Source organism: Tympanuchus pallidicinctus, unplaced genomic scaffold (genome assembly GCF_026119805.1).
Source record: "Tympanuchus pallidicinctus isolate F22 unplaced genomic scaffold, pur_lepc_1.0 scaffold14, whole genome shotgun sequence".
NCBI classification, from domain to species: Eukaryota; Metazoa; Chordata; class Aves; order Galliformes; family Phasianidae; genus Tympanuchus; species Tympanuchus pallidicinctus.
The window spans coordinates 14,354,207-14,372,961 of NW_026294659.1; the positions used below are offsets into that span (position 1 = coordinate 14,354,207).

At 40.3% G+C, this 18,755-nt stretch overlaps 1 protein-coding gene across 3 annotated transcripts in view; it reads left to right on the top strand.

Annotated features, from left to right (window-relative positions):
- Positions 1-8,052: 8,052 nt before the first annotated feature.
- Positions 8,053-18,755, top strand: part of KCNJ6 (potassium inwardly rectifying channel subfamily J member 6) — a 158,260-nt gene continuing 147,557 nt past the window's right edge. For 2 of the 3 annotated variants that reach the window (XM_052673824.1, XM_052673825.1), the window contains exon 1: positions 8,053-8,357. The gene's annotated coding sequence lies outside the window, so the exon portion shown is untranslated. Of the gene's footprint in view, positions 8,358-17,011; positions 17,104-18,755 lie in introns of all 3 variants that reach the window. The other variant, XM_052673823.1, reaches the window with a different exon arrangement.

An 18,755-nucleotide genomic window follows, 5' to 3' on the forward strand; every position in this document is an offset into this window, starting at 1 on the left:
AGACAGGATTCATCTGAACTAGTTCCAGTACAGATATTTAATCTATGCTGGTTGTGTGAGCCCCCCATGAGCTTCCCAAGGGGGAAATATCAGCAGGACATAATGTATCTTGTTGCAAATGGACTCTGAGCTCACTGGGTTCTGAAGTGTATGTGTCTTCAACTTTTCAGCATGACAAATTACACAAAAAGAGCAAGAGGTTTAAAACATAGAAAGGCAAAAAATTACTTGAACATGAACAATAATTATGAACTTTTATGTGGAGAAAGCTGTTACATGGCAAGGGAAGACAGAAAAAAATAAAAAGGGTTTAATCACTTCTCTTACACTCTGCTCTTCTGCTTTCTAGGCCTCAATCAAGCCAAAAACTCAGTGAGCAGTGGCAGATGTTGGCTGGCTTATTCCACTGCTCCTTTACAACTCTTCCTGCTGTATCTTGGTTCCCAGAGCATGTCTGCTTTCCAATCCTCCTAGCACTTTCTCAAGCTCTCCTTGAATCACATATCATCAGCACCATGATGGGAATGTCTCCCTTCTCATTCTGTTGTCTCATTCAGTGACCTCTGGCATATGCTCCACTGAGAAGTCATTGCAGTTTCCCTTAGGAAGGAGTAGTCTTCACTCTAGAAGGGTTCCTCCTCATGCAGTCACTGCAGAGGAACATTATCCTGCTGGGAGCAAATAGAAGAGCCCAAATATCTTCCAACATGCTAGTATATGTCTAAGATTGAAAGCAGAATGGATTTCTTTCTCTGCAGATCACAGGAAGAGCCTATTTCATTTTATTTCTGTATTTTATGTTAATATTAACCCAAAATGGCCAAGAATACTAGTGCAAAGCAAGTGTGTAAGATATTTTGCTCATAAGGTAACAGGAAAGATAACCGTCTTAGGTTTTTGTTTCTACAAAAACGATAAAAAAGCAGAAATTTGTTCCAGTGTTAATGCCTCATGTTAGCCGCCTCATGAAACAAGTTGTGCTATATATGTTTCCACTGCATTTAATTTCTTTCAAGACAAGAGAGTGGAAAGACATCAACACCACAGATAGTATTTTCCTGTTTTCATAGACTTGCACAAAAAAATCTTTGAATTACCTTGAGATTCACTGGTAAAAGGTGATTGGATGGAATCTGTCTTCCTTCAAAACCGCTCAATAAATTGGTCTCCATGTGTATTATTTCTGTGCCAGGGTATTTGTGATTGATATGGTCAGTCTGCAGTTTTATCACTCATTATCATGTTTCACCTTGAAACTACAGTATGAATCAAAAACCATGGGACATCTGTTTCTTACATGCCTACATACAACTACATGAGTGTTTGTTGTTTTTTTTTTACTACAAATGACAACAATGTATGTATAAATTATATTTGAGACCTTATTTCTAAATTATCTCTGACTTTCTTAGTTTTGTTCCTATCCATGGATTTGTTTTTATAGATACAGATCCTTCATACTCCTAATCTCCATGACAATTAACCAGTATTCTTTGGAAGAGTTAACTATGATGACAACTATGACTACAGTCTGACCAAAAATGTACAGATTGTCAAGTATCTCAAAACCCTTAAACACTGCAATAAATACAGAACAGATAGAGGCAACACCAGCCTCAAAATCTATCCATTTAGGTCAAGGTGTTCCTCACTTAGCATGCTGCTTCAGCCTGAACCATACTGTGTTTCAAAACATTATTATTTTGTAGGAGCATAAGGCTTTTAAACTAGTTATTATACACTTTGGAGCATTACCAAAGACACTAATAATAAATAGTGGTAGGGAGGAAAGTAGCTACTTCAAAGACTAATTAAGTATTTTGATTAGTTCATACTTGCTGCATTTTGGCTGCTGTTTATAATTAATTCTATTATCTGATGCTTGTCAGTGCGGGTGTTTCAACCACTTCTTTGTTTACTTAACTGAGTGGTTTATAATCATCACTTTGTAAAAATGAGTTTTACTCTTAGCTTTTATAACTGATTACACTTCAGTCTCTTTGCCCTTTCAGTTCCGATACCCTTCAGAACACTGGCAAGATTAACCCCAAGCAACAAACTAGCTTTCAAGTTGCAGTGTGCTGAGCAATATTTCCAACCTACAGTCAAACACTGAGCTTCCTTTGCCATCAGATATCTTTTCCTGCAATATGCAACCTATTCCCCTCTAGCACCAATTTGGGTTTATAATAATGAATTCTTGCACTTATGAAGAGACCCATGGTCACGGGGTTTCAATCACTGAGGCCTTGCCATCAAATGACTGCAGAATTAGAGCCATTAGCACTTTCAACTTTCAGCTAATTCTTTTTTCTTATTTAGTCAAGACAGTAATTTAGAGAGAAGATGAGGGAGCAGATATCCAAAACTAATTTATATTGCAAAGTGGTAAAATATGTTGATGATGCAAAGTGAGAAAGTATTTTGTGTAGAGCAGGAAAACTGGGAATACCACAGCGACTAGCATGACCTTGAAAGCTAGACTAATAGGCATATAGGTTGAGATTTAATAATACAAAGTACAAGATCATGCACTTTGCACTTTTCCTGGTGTCAGGTACAAGTGTGATCAAACTGACAAGAAAAGAGAGGGAATTGTTTTATCCATCTCAGTCAGAGGATAACAATAATGTTAGTGCAATATAACCGTAAAGAAGTAAATGTGATCCTATATCACATTAGCTGGAACATTTCTTGTATAGAGGTAGGGAAATATTATTTCTGTTGTACTTGACACTGATGAGCCCTTTTCAGTAATACTGTCACAATTCTGGTTCCTCCTGCACAATTAAGATGAATTTTAACTAATATTGTACAGAACAGGACCAGCAGGTTGATCAGGTGAATGGAGATCTCAAGGTATCAGGAAAAAATAATGCAAGAAATGGTCTAGTTTAACTTACAAAAAGAGAGGATTAAGTTATTTCCTATAAATAAACTAGGTCAGTAGAAGAAAAGAGGGGAAGAGTGGTAAATATGATTTTAAATTAGTGGGCAATTATTTACCTGAAAAAAATATATATTTCAGCAGTGGAAAATTTTAAAGCACAATGTAAAAGTGGATTTACAACCATCAAATGAGTGAGTAATGCTTCAAGATTTGTAGCAGGAATAAAAAAAAAATGAGTAATTTTTAAAACTCAGAATGTTTTTACAGTAAGCTGCAACCACAGAAGGAATGCTATAGATGAGATCCGATGACCCTATAACGGCATATTGTTCCTGGACATCCAGTCCAAAACCAAAACAGGATAACACAGTTGAAGAATTTTTATGTAAAAAAAAAAAAAAACAATCTGTAACATCAGTAAATGGGAAGCTGAAATATAAATGGTAGGCACAAGAAACTGAAAGCAAAAACTAAACGCAGTGACTGAGAAACACTGTTGGTCTGCTTTATAGTATATAAAAGAAAGATCACAAATGCCACGTTTATCCTGCCTACCACAACACCAATTAAATTATTAAAAATTAAAAATCATAATTGATTAAGAAAACTCTGCCAAACAAAACAGCTGAAGGGAGTCAACTGTGATTTTTAAACAGTTGAAATAATTCAGCATAAAAGGAATAGAAAGGGATAAAAATAAAGCAAATTTGATTAATTAAATTAGCATGATTAGTGTATGTCTAAGAACTTATGACGAAAAATAGAAGAATACTGGCAAAGATATCTTTTGTGCCAGTATGAAGCTACATATTTGGAAAGACAGGTTGCACATCAAGTGGTAGAGAGTGGAAAACGTGCTGTGATTTTATTCTGCTGGCACCAAAATCGCAGGATTGACATTGCATCTCCCTGATGACTGCAACACAGCTTTACATAAGCATTTTTAGTGATATTCCATGGAGATGTGGAGCTTCAGGTTTGTTTCTTTGTTTTGTTTTGTTTTGTTCCCTTGTTACTTGATTGCAAATGGGAAAGTTGCTTTGTTGTGCCAGGTATTATCCAAAAATATCAATAATGTTAAACTTTGCCTTGTGGAATACAGAAGACAGATAAAGGGCAAAGTGGAGAAGGTTATTGCAAACCACAGCATAAATCTTGGTGACTGTGAAACCTACCTCTATATTTATAGCTATCCCCTACCTTGACACCCAGAAATAACATGACTAGCAAGTGAAATACAAGATTGCACACAGTAAAGTAATCTTAAATATGAGGCAGGTTTTCAAAACAGATGTGCTAAGTTTACCATATTGCATTATGGAAATGTTAGACACCAAAAAATCATGCATTGATGTGTAAATAAGAAAGAACGGGGGGTAGTAGGCTGGGAAAGAGAATTCCCTCTGGTGTTCTTCCTGCCAGAAAACAAAATCAGACAGCTTCCACCCACTAGTCTCTCCTTATCTCCCCTTCAGTTTCCAATGGCATGCTCTGCAAAATACCTCCAACTCCAACAAGCTGTAAAACCTATTGAGTATTTAAAATTACTGTTAGATTAACAAATGTATATTCTTTGTCAGTGCTATCAGGTTGTGTGAACCAAAACTATTTTAACTGATCTTTAAGAAGACATTTTTAACTGTAGCTTTTCTTACCGCTGTGCAAAAAAAGCTCTCAGTGTCACCATATGGTCTAAAGCAATATCTAGACTCACACTTTCTAGGCCAGTGAGATAAAGAGTACTAATGAGAGGAGGAGCAAAGGAAGCTCCAGGCAAGGAGGCTTCTCCAGAGATGCCAGATGATTTTTTCTCTCTATGCATCAAATCTTCCTTAGGCCCGGTCTTTATGTGCTTTGGTTTGCAACACTGTCTAAGAATCACACATCATAATTAGCTGTCCATAAGATTATCAAAGAGAATATCTTAGACAAACATATATGTCTTCTAATGCATTCAGGAGTGATTCTGATATCTACAGGTTACACATTCTAATTTTGAGAACTTTGGATTTTTTTTCTTACAGCTAATCAAAATGAGACAGAATAAAGCCATTGACTTTATGAAAAGGAAAAACTCAGAATTTGCATACGAAATACAAAAATTCTTCTGCAGACACATTTCACATTCATCTGCTCAACCCTTCCAAAGGAAAGGAGGAATATGTACCAAGAAAAGTAGACATTTCAGAACCTGGAGGGAAGAAGCAATAGCTCTGGCTCAATTTCAGAAAACTTCAAACATATCATTTTGTTTGTCATGCACAGGACTGCATTTGCAAAATGCACAAAGCAAGCAAACCACATACATGCAGAATTGGCATAGCTGAATCAGTATACTGCAAACGACAGTGAAGATAGCAGGTTGATGGCAGTGCCTACAATTATGCATGTGAAATAAATAACATTAACATTAATCTATTGTCACAAGTTTGCAATATCAGGTCATGAGAATAACACGTTTTCACATTTTGTACCAGGAGCTGTAACTTCACTGAAATACAAGTATCTCCAGTTGGCAAGCATACATCAGAATCACTCCTAGAGAGGTGCTGGCAAGTGGCTTCTCTATGTGTAAAATTACATTGGCAAAGTGAATACTGGAGGAGGATGATCATGTGTCAGATCCTAGATCAGGTAGTTTGTCTCCATATAGTCCTTCCACAACCTCCACACAATTTCTGCACAACTAATTGGTTAAGAGGGAGAGACCCCCCTCCAAGGACAACTCACAACTAAAGTTTCTTTTAGCTGCTCTGAGCATTCCTCCAAGCTCCAGTGCCCTAAGAAGAGCTAGATCTTCATGTAAATCTGTAGTGCTAGGCACTTGAAGGAGGTTGTACCGATCCCCTCCACTTCCTATCCCTGTCAACCCATTCCCCTGCTTTTCCTGCTGTTTCAAGAATGTACTCTGTTTCAAAAGCAATTCCAAAAATTTCAAGCTGATATAAATTTCCTTTCCTGATATAAACTGCTCCCTCAGGCAAAGCACAAGTCTGGTGAAGTCAAGTTGTTTCTGGGACTTATCTGTCCAAAGGGGGACAGGAGGGATCTCTGAGTCAAAGCCCATTAACTGAAATCACCTCGAACAAGCAATATGGATTTAGAGACTACCAGAGCAACCACTGAATTGCCCTTTAACTAAAATAAGAAGGGAAAAGAAATCTCAGCAACATACTAGGCAGGCCTTTGTCTGCGACCTGAAGAAGCAGCAGACATATTTTCTGTGTGTGCCAGCATAAGTATTAATAGACTCCAAGGGGCTCTGTAGCAAGACTCATGGAACTGGTTTTGAGAAAACCACAACTGAGAAAAATAGATGGAAGGGAGACAGCAGGCTAAGTATAAAATTACTGTTTGTGCATGTGTTCCAAAGCCATTTTAATTTCTGTGCCCCAAGCGAAAGAAAAAGTGCTATTGGATGCACAAGAGTTTGTTCGATTTAATGATTCTATTGTGGTTCCAAGCTCAATGTAACAAACCATATGTTGCTCCTTTTAAAATATTTAACAATTGGTAGAGATAAAAGGGTCTATGAGGTATCACATGGTGTTGAGATCATAAAGTCAGGAAGGATAAGCTCATGCATATCCTAGGCACTAGAAAAGTAACTTCAGTTTGAAGGGTAGTTGCCACTCCAGTAGAAGTGGCTGTAGTATAATGAAAGAGATTTCAAAAAACAGTAATTAGCAGGAAGAAATGAATAGTCATGTGAACCACCAAGAAAGGTCTTACACTGCTCTTTTCAGTGAGGTTCCCTTTTATGGTAAAATCTAAAGAAACCAGAACACAGCCATTTTTTAGATTAGCATGATATAATAAATCGACAACAAAAATACATGGCCTCAGATGAGTTTAGACAGAAAAAGGGTTCCCAGAGAGTACACTAGGAAATGTAGGAAGGTGTGAAGAGGAAGGGTGAGGTGAGAAAGGAAATGCAAATAAGGCAGTTTCACAAGCTTAAGTGGTACTGGTTTAAAATACTACTTTTGTCTCAGAGGGAGAAAAGGATAGAATCAGTGGTCGCAATCTAGTCAAGAAAGAAAGTAAGGTGGAGCAATCTGGAAAGGTTACCTTCTCCAAGGAAAAAGATAAGGATTATATGTGACAAATATCTTCTTGCTTCTACCTTTTTAGCAAGATTTTCTTAGAAAAGAAGCTTAAGTAAGATTTTTGATCATTGTCTGAATCTGTACATATGACTATCTGTTGGCAACTGCCAGTCCTTCCAAGGAGCATGGAATCTGGTGGCCAGTTTCAGTGAAACCCAAGTAGGAAAATAGTGTCAAAGGCACTGCATTCTAATCTGTGAGGAGTGTGTATAAAGACACACCCTGACAAGTGTCCTAAAAGAGATAGAGTGTGCAATGTGAGATCAACCCTCATACACTGTAGAAGTCCAGTGGGACACAAATCCAGGTCTCCTGGTCTCCTCTGGTCAGTTGGATGTGCAGTTGGTTGCCTCACTGAAAGGATGCAGACCAGCACAGATGGGACAGTTCCATGGCAGCAGCAGAACCTGGGAGAGAAGCTGGGGGATCTTCACTGCCAAGGGAAGGGAAGGGAAGGGAAGGGAAGGGAAGGGAAGGGAAGGGAAGGGAAGGGAAGGGAAGGGAAGGGAAGGGAAGGGAAGGGAAGGGAAGGGAAGGGAAGGGAAGGGAAGGGAAGGGAAGGGAAGGGAAGGGAAGGGAAGGGAAGGGAAGGGAAGGGAAGGGAAGGGAAGGGAAGGGAAGGGAAGGGAAGGGAAGGGAAGGGAAGGGAAGGGAAGGGAAGGGAAGGGAAGGGAAGGGAAGGGAAGATCACCTCCACTCCTACCCTCACCTTTTCACTCAGCTTTCCGGGGAGTGAATCACTTCCCCCCAGACACTCGCCCGCTACGAGCCTTATCCTCCTCAGAGCCACCCCTCCGGGCCCTCTGTGGCAGGGGGGCGGGCAGGCTGCGGGCCGGGCCATCCACGCGGAAGAAGCGCACCGCCCTCTCCGCCCTGCGCCGCCCGTAGGTGGCGCTGCTGCCATCCACGCTCGGCCCCACCGAGCCGGCGCCGCCGCCGCGCGGGCCGGGCTAGCGCAGCCCCCCGGCGCCGGCCGCAGCCCCTAGGCCCGCCCGCGGCTGCCTCCGCCGGGCCGCGCCTCCCCCGCCCTCCCTCCCTCACCACACCGCGCCGCCTCCCTCGTTGCCACGCGCAAGCAGACACGCGCGGCGCCGCCGCGACCGTCCGGTCGCCCCTCGCTCCCTCTGCGAAGCTACCCCGAGCGGAGCCCTTGGCCGGCGGGTGCCCCTGAGCTGCGCGAGAGGTGGGCGAAAGGCACGGGGAATGGAGGCGCCCGACGGCAGCCTGGGGGCCGTGTGATAGCCCGCCGCGATAGCACACGCAGGCAGGGAGCCGGAGCAGGAGCAGAGCCGGGCAGCAGAGCCTTGCCCCGTCCCGCCGGGCGCCGGCATGGAGTGAGAGCAGCCTGCCGCCGCCAGGTAAGGTGGAGAGGGATGCGCGAAGGTGCGGGGTAGAGGTTTGCGCTTCTGTGCTTTTACCCCACGACTCCCTGCCGACGCCTTCCTCCCCCCCAAAAAAACGCCCTTCTTCAAGCCCCCCGGCAGCCAGCGCGACGGTGCGGGGGGATGCGGGGTGTGTTACTTATGTAACCGGGAGGTGAGCCGTGTTAGGCTCTCTCCGCCGGGCAGGGAGCCGAGGGGGGACTCAGCAGGGGGCAGGCCGGCGCCGGGAGCCCCATTTCCAGCTGCCGTCGCGGAAGCCTTCCGTGTAGGAGCCCCGCGCTCCCAGCCTGAGTACTGCCGCCGCGGGCTTGGCCGAGGGTGCGCCAGGGTCCTCGCGGTCCTCGCTCAGGCGGTACCCACGGGAGTGGACGAAAGGGGAGTCCGGGGACGTCCCGTCCGGCGCAACCCCTCCATCCCCAGCGGCAGTGTCAAAACCGGGGGTGACTTCAGTGAGGCGGGCAGAGGGTCTGTTTTGGCTGCTCCCCTCTCACTCCTCCTCTGGAGGGACAGCTGGGGATGGCTGCGCTGGGGGGAGCTGGAGTAGCATTGGGTTCTCGCTGGCAGCGTTGGGGGCAGTCGGGGCCAGGCCGAGGGAGGCGGGGGGTGCGGGGACCAGCTTAAACGCTGAGGGGGTGGTGTGTCCCCGGTATATTCAGCCTCTGATGTGGAAAAGCAGCAGCCGGAACAGTGGGGACAGAGGGTTGCTCACGAAGGGGCTACCCGTCTCCTCTTGATGGGAGGGAGAGCGAGCTCGGTATCACCATGGCGACCTGAGGGAGGAAAGAGCTAAATAAATAAATAAGTAGGAAATAACTCCCCCCTTTCCCTTCCCCCGTCTCTCTCCACCGCATCCCCTGCCCTGCCAGGTCCCGTCTCAAGGGGGAGGGGAGGGTAGGGAGGGGGGGTACGGGCACAGATATCACAGACAAAACTTTCCTCTTCCTCTGAGATAAAAAGGATCGAGGAAATGGCCAGTGAACCATGGTGGGGAAGGGGTCTCCCAACAAGGCTCAGTTCGGCTGTGGATAGCCCCGAGCCGCCATGCCCGAAGTCTTTTCTCATGAAACATAGGAAGGCATATTTCGCGGGAGGAGAAAGCTACTTCGGGACGGGCTCCCAATGGCAGACATGCCTTTTCACTTCGTCCTCTTCCTCTCTGTGCACCGCCAGCCCCAGGGGAGCTCGCGGCGGCGGGGGAGCCGTGCTAGCTGTTGCGAGCCCGTCCCGACGCGGCTTCAGAGGCACGATCAGTAGACGCTGTTTCAGCACCATGGACAGCGACAGCGGTCGCTCCGTGGTCTATGGAGGTGGCTATTTCAGGACAATGGACAGCGCCAGCGCGGCTGGAGCGCGGTTCCCAGCTGGGCGCTTAGGGTCGCGGGTGGGAACCTCGCGTACCTGGCCTGGGTAGCACCAGGTTTCCCCGAGCCACAGACAGCTGTTTCTGCCAGACGAAGCCACCCCGAACACAGCGTCGCTCCCGACGGGGTGTCGGCAGCCATAGCAAGTCTCATTTATGACTGAACTTTCCTGAGCCAAACACACGTAGGAGCTGAAAGTCTTAACAAGTGGCATGCTTGAAACGAACTTGATCGAGATTGCTTCTTATGAGTAGTGGTTCTCAATAACTTGATATGGCTAACTCGTTCACCAGCAGGACTGTTCACGTACACGTATCTATAAATGAGCCCTGCAGAAATAGTGAAATGTGCTCTCAACTTGTTTTCCTTATGGAAACCTGTTGAGAAATGGCACTTAAGGAAACTGAACTCTTAACTTAGCAAGATATTCCAGGATATTCCACTGCTGAGACACACAAATTCAAAGGTGGATTTTGTGCTGGCCAGACAGACGTGATCAATGAAGTAGAAAATCACTTACTGATCAAGAACTGTTCTCATACACTTGGTAGGCAGTTTAAAGAAATACACCAAGTGGAGAAAAAATGATTTGGGTTTGTAATAATTTACAAAGAAACAAGATATATTTATTACACTGATAAGTTGTAAATTGCTGTTTTCATTTTGCTATACGTATCTGGTACTAGTAGTTGCATATGCAATTATTGCTTCAGACTAGGAAAAATATTCTAGAAAAGCAAACAGCATAATGAATAATATTTACCGGGGAAGACGGAGATGGATTAGTCGCTTCTGCGCTGCTCACAGTGTCAGGATGTTCTTTTTTTTCATTAAACAAATAAGATTTATTAAATCCTGCCTTGGTCCTGATGGGCAGTAAACTATAGATACATGAAGAATTATTGAGTCTGAAACTAAATCCCCAGACCGCTGAGGTTATGCTTTAAATATAATCAGGTTTTCAATCCATATCAGCTGCTGGATTCCTTCATTGCTATAAATTTCCCATTACAAATAAATACTGAAACAGTCACATGGGTGAATCCTACCCATCAACAGGAGTTATTTGGACTCCATACTCGTGTAAATTTATATCTAAGAATCATGAGTTGAGCTAAAATCTTTTTAATGGTAGATCCACATTTCATCCAAACTACACGGTGGGACAAGTTAGGTGAAGTAATGAGTTAAACCTTTATAAAATTAGAGATCTGAATTTCTTAAAAACAGGCCTAACATTTTCAGTCCAGTCTCACAGGGAATATGAAAATAAGGACTGAATTGTTAGTATGGACTTGGGAACTCATTTCTTTGCTGTGAGAAAATAGAAACAAGTAATAGATTACAACTCTCCAGAGCAGTTACTACATCATTTATTATACTTGAAGCTATTGATTTTGTTATGTAAGGCAATACTCCTGCAGTGTCAGAATAGTTTTAACAGATAATTACAAAATGATTTTACCTTGTAAGCAACAGAAGAAAAAAAATATATTGGAAAATCATCAGAAAATACCAGAAACACAACCTCAGTCAGTTCAGTAAATTACAGAATTCTTTGTAGAATTTTTGCCAGTGCTTTTACACTGAATTCAATATGAGATTTTCACTGCAGGTACTGTTTCTTTCCACGCATTTTTACATTCATTTTATTGAAACATGGCATTTGGAAAAAAAAAAGCAAGTTGTCTCAAGCTATGCAAGAGAAATAGAATTTCATTTATATTTTCATAAAATATCCATCACAATGTATTTATTCAAATATTTTATAGGTGTGAATTCTATGTTGTGCTTCCTTTCACTTTTAGAATACCAAGAACTCTGGGCAATATTACTGTAAATTTACTGAGTTTGTCATTATATCCTTATGTTGTTTGCACATACACAAATAGAATTTTATTCGGGAATGTATTTATGTGGGTCTATAAAGTTAAGAAGTAAAAGATTCATATAACTCAAACAAATTAAACTATTCCTTGCATAATAGTGGTTTAGACTTTGTAGAGCACCCATATCGCAGTCATATATATATATTATTTACTTTCACTGTTAATAAAAGCATGAGAACTTTTTAATATTTTCATGATCTGCTTACTACTGAATGTTGCTTTTTAGTTGGTAAATTGAGAGATGGCTTCAGATGATGTGCTTGTTACATTTATGTGAATGCAGTGTTTTTAGTGGTGGAAGGTTTTGATGCTAAAAACAATATTTTTAGTATGTTATGCATCAATATTTAAATATGGATTATGTAGAGACTGGCCCATCTAATACAATGAAAGCTAAATTTACTGGCCCATACATTCAATGAAAGTGTTCTAATCTCATTCCTTCTTGACAGAGATCTCCTGGGAGAGACCTGGGGTTTTTTTAAACTGTGCATCTGATACATCACTAGAATTATATTAATACTTGAAATACACATACATTACACGTGTTACAAACAGCTGAAATAGGAGATTGCTAATTCCACTTTTTCAAATACTGATGCAGTCTTTAATCATATGCAAGGATGCTGACTGTCATAGAAGCTGGAAGTCTTCTGATGGAGCCTTATGGCAGCATTGTGGAGTGTGTGTCAAAAGGATATTCTGATCTAGTTCGGTGTACAGCAGGAGGTAGATGGGAGCAGTTCTGTCCATATGAGGAGCTGGAGGAAGAAAAAACACAGAGACTGGAAATTTTTAGTAATTACTCACAATATTACGGCAACTGCAAAGGTTCTGTACTGCAGATATAAATCATATTCATAACAAGGCTCAAAGTGCCATCCTCATTTTAGTCATCACTGTTTAGTAGGATATCATGCAGCACCAAGAGGATTTCACGACTAAGTAAATATAAGTTGTTTACATTTTAAACGCATATTGAAATGGATTTTAGCTAGATAGTGACATGCACAAGCTATCCACAAGCTTACACATACAGCTAGCAGAACATCCTGCTTTCAGATACAGGACAACAAAAAAGTAAATTTTAAAGCTACTAAATGATGTGCAATTTCTACCAGCAATTTGTGTGAATGGGCTTTCAGGGTCACACAATAATCAGTAAAACCGGTGAAGATCTGCATGAAAACAATAAGTGTAAGCAGTTTTTACTGCAGAAACCCCAGACAATGACAGAGGTTGCAGAAGAGTCTCTAGAATAAACACATTGTACCTTTTCTCTGAGTATAAGTCAATAGAGTCATAAATTAAAATAAAAATGAAAATAATAATGCTTTTTTAAAAAAGAACTAAAAGGTGAAAAAAAAAACCATAAAAGCATTGATTCCCTGATTCTATTTGTCAATTATAGCTTCAAGTCAGTCATTAATGATACCTGGGTATGCGGTGTAGCATTATATTCCCAGTAGAGGAATCATACTGTTGATATAGCTCGGATTAGAAATTCTCTCAGAAAAGACTTTATTTTTTTTTATTACAACAGTATGTATCAACTTAATATTAGAAAATAAAGGGCTCTTTCTATCAGTCACAAGCATACCTCAAAGTGAGTGCAAGTATTCAGCTGTAAGTGTTTATTTTTGATACAGAAGATTCTTCAGTTTGAATGCTATTTACTTCTAAGAAACACTTACTTTCATGTCTCATTTGGTGGGAAAATAATATACTATATCCAAGAATAGAACAAGCCCCCTGCAGTCAGAGATCTTGAACACTTTCACGTGTAGCTTGCAATTCACAGATATAAATTGCAATTCCACAGAGTTAAAAAAAATATATAAAGCTGTATATTTGTGTTAATAGCACTTAACAGGTTTGTGCAAATGAAGAAGGCTCATTCACACATGTAAGCCAGGGATCCTGCTCTTAAACCTTACTGCCAGTGACCTACCCTTTCATGTACGTTATTTATGGTTCATACGGTGGGACCTGAGATTCAGACTTCAAAATATATGTGGAGATCTGAGTCTTCAGAAATGTCTTCCAACCAGAGGAAGTATCTGATTCTTCCTAACACAGAGACTTCAGGCAGCTGCTGCAAATGTAGAAGTGATCTTTGCCATTTGGCTGCAAGACAGTGTCCTTGTGTGCCCCATGGCTAAAGGCAGTGGCTGGGGACAGTATTGTTGGGGAAAGGAATTTTAGCACAAGCTTGCTTCTAGGTCTTACAATAGACACAGCCTTAATCTTGAATTTAATTTCCCTTCATATCCTTTGACCTAACTGTGTTGAATCCTGAAATTCAAATGCGCCTTTTGAAGGAGAAGTCCTAGGTCTGATTGCTGCTGTCGCAGCAGTCACAGTGTAGTCAGATAAACAGTAAAGATCGTAGGCTTATACAGCTATGCTGTATTATTCTCTATCCACTTAATCTACATAGACTGTTGAAGCCTGATCTGAGAAAGCCACCAGTCACAGAAGACATTGAGACTCAATGGAGCAGAATGTTGGGTCTTGTTTTCTGAAGAAAGTAGAATTCTGGCATTTGTGCTGAGGAAAGAAAAAATCAGGACACGAAAACAATAGTGACGATTGAAAGGGTGAAGAGGAGGCTGAAAGAAAGAACAAGATGATGAGAGAGAATGCACACAAGAGCATAGTTAATTCAATGCTCGAATCAACTGTGTTCTGTCTGCAATGTTTTATCATAAGCATCCCTGCTTTAGGCTCACTAGCTCAGAACTCTTTGCAGCATTGCAGGAAATCCTCTGCTTTCCATTTAAAAAAAATCTTACTGTAACTCATCAGTACAGACAACTTTGTCAATTTAAGCAAAGGAGAAAAGATCATATATTATTTATCATAATCAAGAGCAGGGATTCATTAGAACAATGAGCAATTGTTGTATTATTCCTCAAAGTATTAATTTGAAGAATGAGAAAATAATGATATTTCCCACCTTACCAGTTTTTCTTCTCTTCTTCTCCTGTTGACACAGTCTTCAGTATCTGTCAGCTTGTCAGATCAATTTCTCATTCTTGAAAAGTAGCATTTTTGCTAAGTGATTGTAATAAAGAACCTTCTTTTTCCAACTCAGTAACTATCTGGACTTGAAGATATAATTCCCCATTGATTTCTATGGGACTAGACTTTCACAGAAAAAGCTTCAGCAATGTCTACTTTGGAAGTACAGCTTTCCTGGGTTCCCTACAGCCAGTGAAAAATCTGGGCAACTCTAAAGAGAAACTTCAATCTGGCAAAGATCTCTAAACATCTCTAGAGAGGTTACATTTTGTTACCTCAAATTTTGTGGGCTGCATCTCAAATTATTAGATCAATGTGGCAATCTCTTTTTGCAGAAAGTGTGGAAGATGAAACCCTGTCTTCAGTGCTTCCAGACAGAACTGTACTCACTAAACTTAATTTCATCCTACAACACTTTTATTTCCTGGCTGACTTATAAAATTCTTAAGATTACATAGAAGTCATGCTTGATGTTGGTGCTTTTGGTTATTTTTTTGTTTTTGTTTTTCCCATTGTTTCTGACACTCTCCAACTGCAGCATTAAGCAGCTCAGCAATTTCTGATCTCAGAGCTGGCCTTAGATAATCAACAGCAGAAAAAACACAGTTATGCAAGAGTGGAAGGAAACCTTTTTTGGTAATTCAAACCATTGGCTGCTTACAAACATCAAAACATCAGTTGCAGTGGGCTCTGTATCGTGGCCTCTCCGTCAATATGGAAATGGAAGGTTGAGCTGTTGGGAAGTAAAGGAAACGGTGCCAGCTTTGGTGGAAGCAATACATATGTAGTGCTGTATTTTACTTAGCATGCTGCTTGCTTTCTTTGGTGCAAATGGAAGAAAGCATATTGGTTTGTGCTTCATCCCTTTTAGATGGGAGATAAATAAAATGCCTCATTAAATTCTTTACTGAATGGGATCTAAGATTTACCAGATCTCCATCATTTTTATAGGGGAAAAAATGAAAGGAGACTATTTTGTTGCAGCCCATTAGCACTACCAGTATGGTGTGCATGTCAATCCAGGGTTATCTCATAAAATGCAGCATCTCTCCAGTAATCTTGCAATACTTGGCTGTCAAGTATTGCTGTATAAGAGTTCTAATACTTCAGGTAGTTAATCATGTTAAATAAATTAGACACACGTTTATCTCTGCAAAATATCCAGCAGGGATATGAACAACCTTCACAAAGCTGCTGTATTCCATCTATTAAGCATAATTACATTAAAGCACATAGTATGTTAGAAGTCTTTCAGGATTAAAAATAAAGTAATGCTAATCTACTTTCCAGAAATATACTGAAAAGTTACTAATAAAATCTGAAATAGAAAGATGCATGCAGAAGATTCTTTTGTTAAAAAAAAAAATTCCAGTGACATTCTAGTGACAGTGACCACAATTGTCACAATATATGTAGTATATTTACAGTATGGTTTCATGGTAGTTGTTGATAATTTTGACTTCAGCACTTGTGAGAGTTACTAGGTGTGAGAAATCAGATCTCTTGTAACTAGTGTCCGAATGCTTATTCATTACCATTACTCTTTTCTCATCAACTAGATTTGCATTTTTAAGAGGTGACCACAAATTTCTACAGCATTCCAGCACCGATCTGACTGAGCTCTGCATCTCTAGTCAGAGTTTGCAAAGTTACATGCAAATTTAAGGTGGCCAAAATTTGGAAGAAGTGGGACAGACAAAATATTAAGAAACAAGGAATAAAGATATTTTAAAAGTGAAAGCAAAACAGAAACAATTAAACTGGATGATAAGCCCTCCCATATTCAGAAAATTCATTACCCAGTGAAATTGTAGAGCTATTTACAACATTTGGATGCTACTAATTGCTATTTCCTATCTCTGTATCACTTGCAAATAGCAAATTTATGGTTTTCATCAAATTCCCTCTCTTACCTCATCACAGAATTCAGAAATACGTTTCCCAAACTACAAACACAGTTAATACACTACAAACTACAACATAGTTAATACACTAACTTAACACTACCGATGTCTTTGCCCTGTGTACATTTAGAAAATAATTAGAAATATATTCTAAACTTCTTCTATATAGTGCCCACTACGTATAAGCTAAAAGCATCTATTATTGTCTATTATTGTCACTTGGAATTCCTGCAGTATGTGCTGCATGAAATAGTTTTGTTCTCATCATGAAATAAGAGGTAACAATAGCAGATATGAAAGAAATGTGTCTCCAACCAGAATTCAAATAAAAACATTGTGGAAAGTGAAAGATTTAAAAAATAAAGAAGACTGAAATAGGAAGAAGTTCTGGCTTGGACTATTTGCAAAGAAGAGAACTCATGATTTATTTGTTGTTTTGTTTTTAATTACAGTTGCATTCAGAAGCCAGACTGATGGGTTTGGGGAGTCACACACAACTCACATCTTAGAAGAGAATTAAGCTGCTGTCTGATAGGAAGATCAGGTAGGCCCCTAGAGATGTTGAAGTGAGAAGATGTATGATATGTTCATGAGAGGAAATAGTAATAACAAAAGAGATCGGAGGAAGCCTTGATGAAAATGTATAGAAATAGTAAATCCTGTCAAGCTGTTACAGAAATAGAATCATAGGAAATATGTGATCTTGTACATGCGTTTGAGTCAAAGAGTATTAAAATCTTTCCATTAATTTCAATGCATTTCGTATCAGACTTTAAATGTAAATTTATTTTAAATAGGTTAGCACATGGGAGAGGCTGACATACAGTTTTCTCAGTGAGGCTCAAGATGACTTCATTACTTGCAATTGTCAGCAGAAATCTTTGTATAATCCAGCCCAAACTTTTTTCTTATTTGTGTTACTGAATTCTAAGTGTACAGCCACCAGATAGAAAGTGATGAACTTACATATTTTTTACTACAAATATTCAGATTACCCAAACCATTACCAGAAGCTGGAGCCTGGGTATTTTTAATAGAATCTTAGAATCATAGAACTATCAAGGATGGAAAAGACCTCCAAGATCATCTAGTTCAACGATCCACCTGTCACCAATATTTCTTCACTAGACCATGTCTCTTAGTACAACATCTATTAAATGTTTCTTGAACACTTCCAGGGACAGTAACTACCACCTCCCTGGGCAGGCTGTTCCAATGCATCACCACTCTTCTGGAGAAGGAATTTTTCCTAATATCCAACCTGAACCTCTCCTGGTACAACTTGAGGCCATTCCCTCTCGTCTAGTTAAGTGAGAGAAGAGGTCAACCTCCACCTCGTCTCAATAAAGATCAGGCTGGTTTATGTCTAAAGCATGGACTTGGAGTAAATATGAAAATATATTTCAAATGAAATTATTTTAAAATAGTCGGCTATTGCTAATTATGAGAAATGTCTGTCAACGGTGCTATATGAGTTCAGTTATTTCAATAGAGATTCAGACTATTAGAACTGGAGTTCAGACTGTTTCAATAGTCCAATCAGAGGTATAAAATGAGGTCTGTTATACTTCCTCAGACCAACAAATTGAAATATCACAATTCTTTTTAACAATTCAAAATAAAGTCAGATTTTTGCTATTGCTACTTGCCCTTAATTAAACTTTTCCATAAAGAAATAGTGAAGAATCAGATCCATATCAATTTATGGCAATAAACTTAAACACTCCATCAATTTAAGAGAAAAATAAAAACGATTTAGATCATCTGTTTAGATAAACCACTCTGATGAAGGAGAAACTGTATTCTTCCTGGAAGAGGCAGTATGGTTCATAATCATGCCAGTCTAGCTTCCATGTAAAGAGGAATCTTGTGTTAGAAAACACTTATGAAAAATTATTTTCTCAAAAAGTTGGCTGATTAAAATCCCAAGTCAAGTTGTAGCTATCAAGTATGTCAGCAGGATTTAACTTTTTACGTTAATCAGACTTCTGAATTCAAGCTAGCCTCTCGTTTCATTGAAATCTAAAGCTGAGTGAGGTTGAAACCAGAGCATATATTTCACAGCTCAGCATATTCACAGTCTAAGAGCTGGATTTTGTTGATTGCCCTCATATTCACTTGAATTTCATTGGTGAGGATGTGCTATCAGGAAAAAAACAAGAAACTCATCTCCAAACCTTGCTCGCTAGTTTTAAC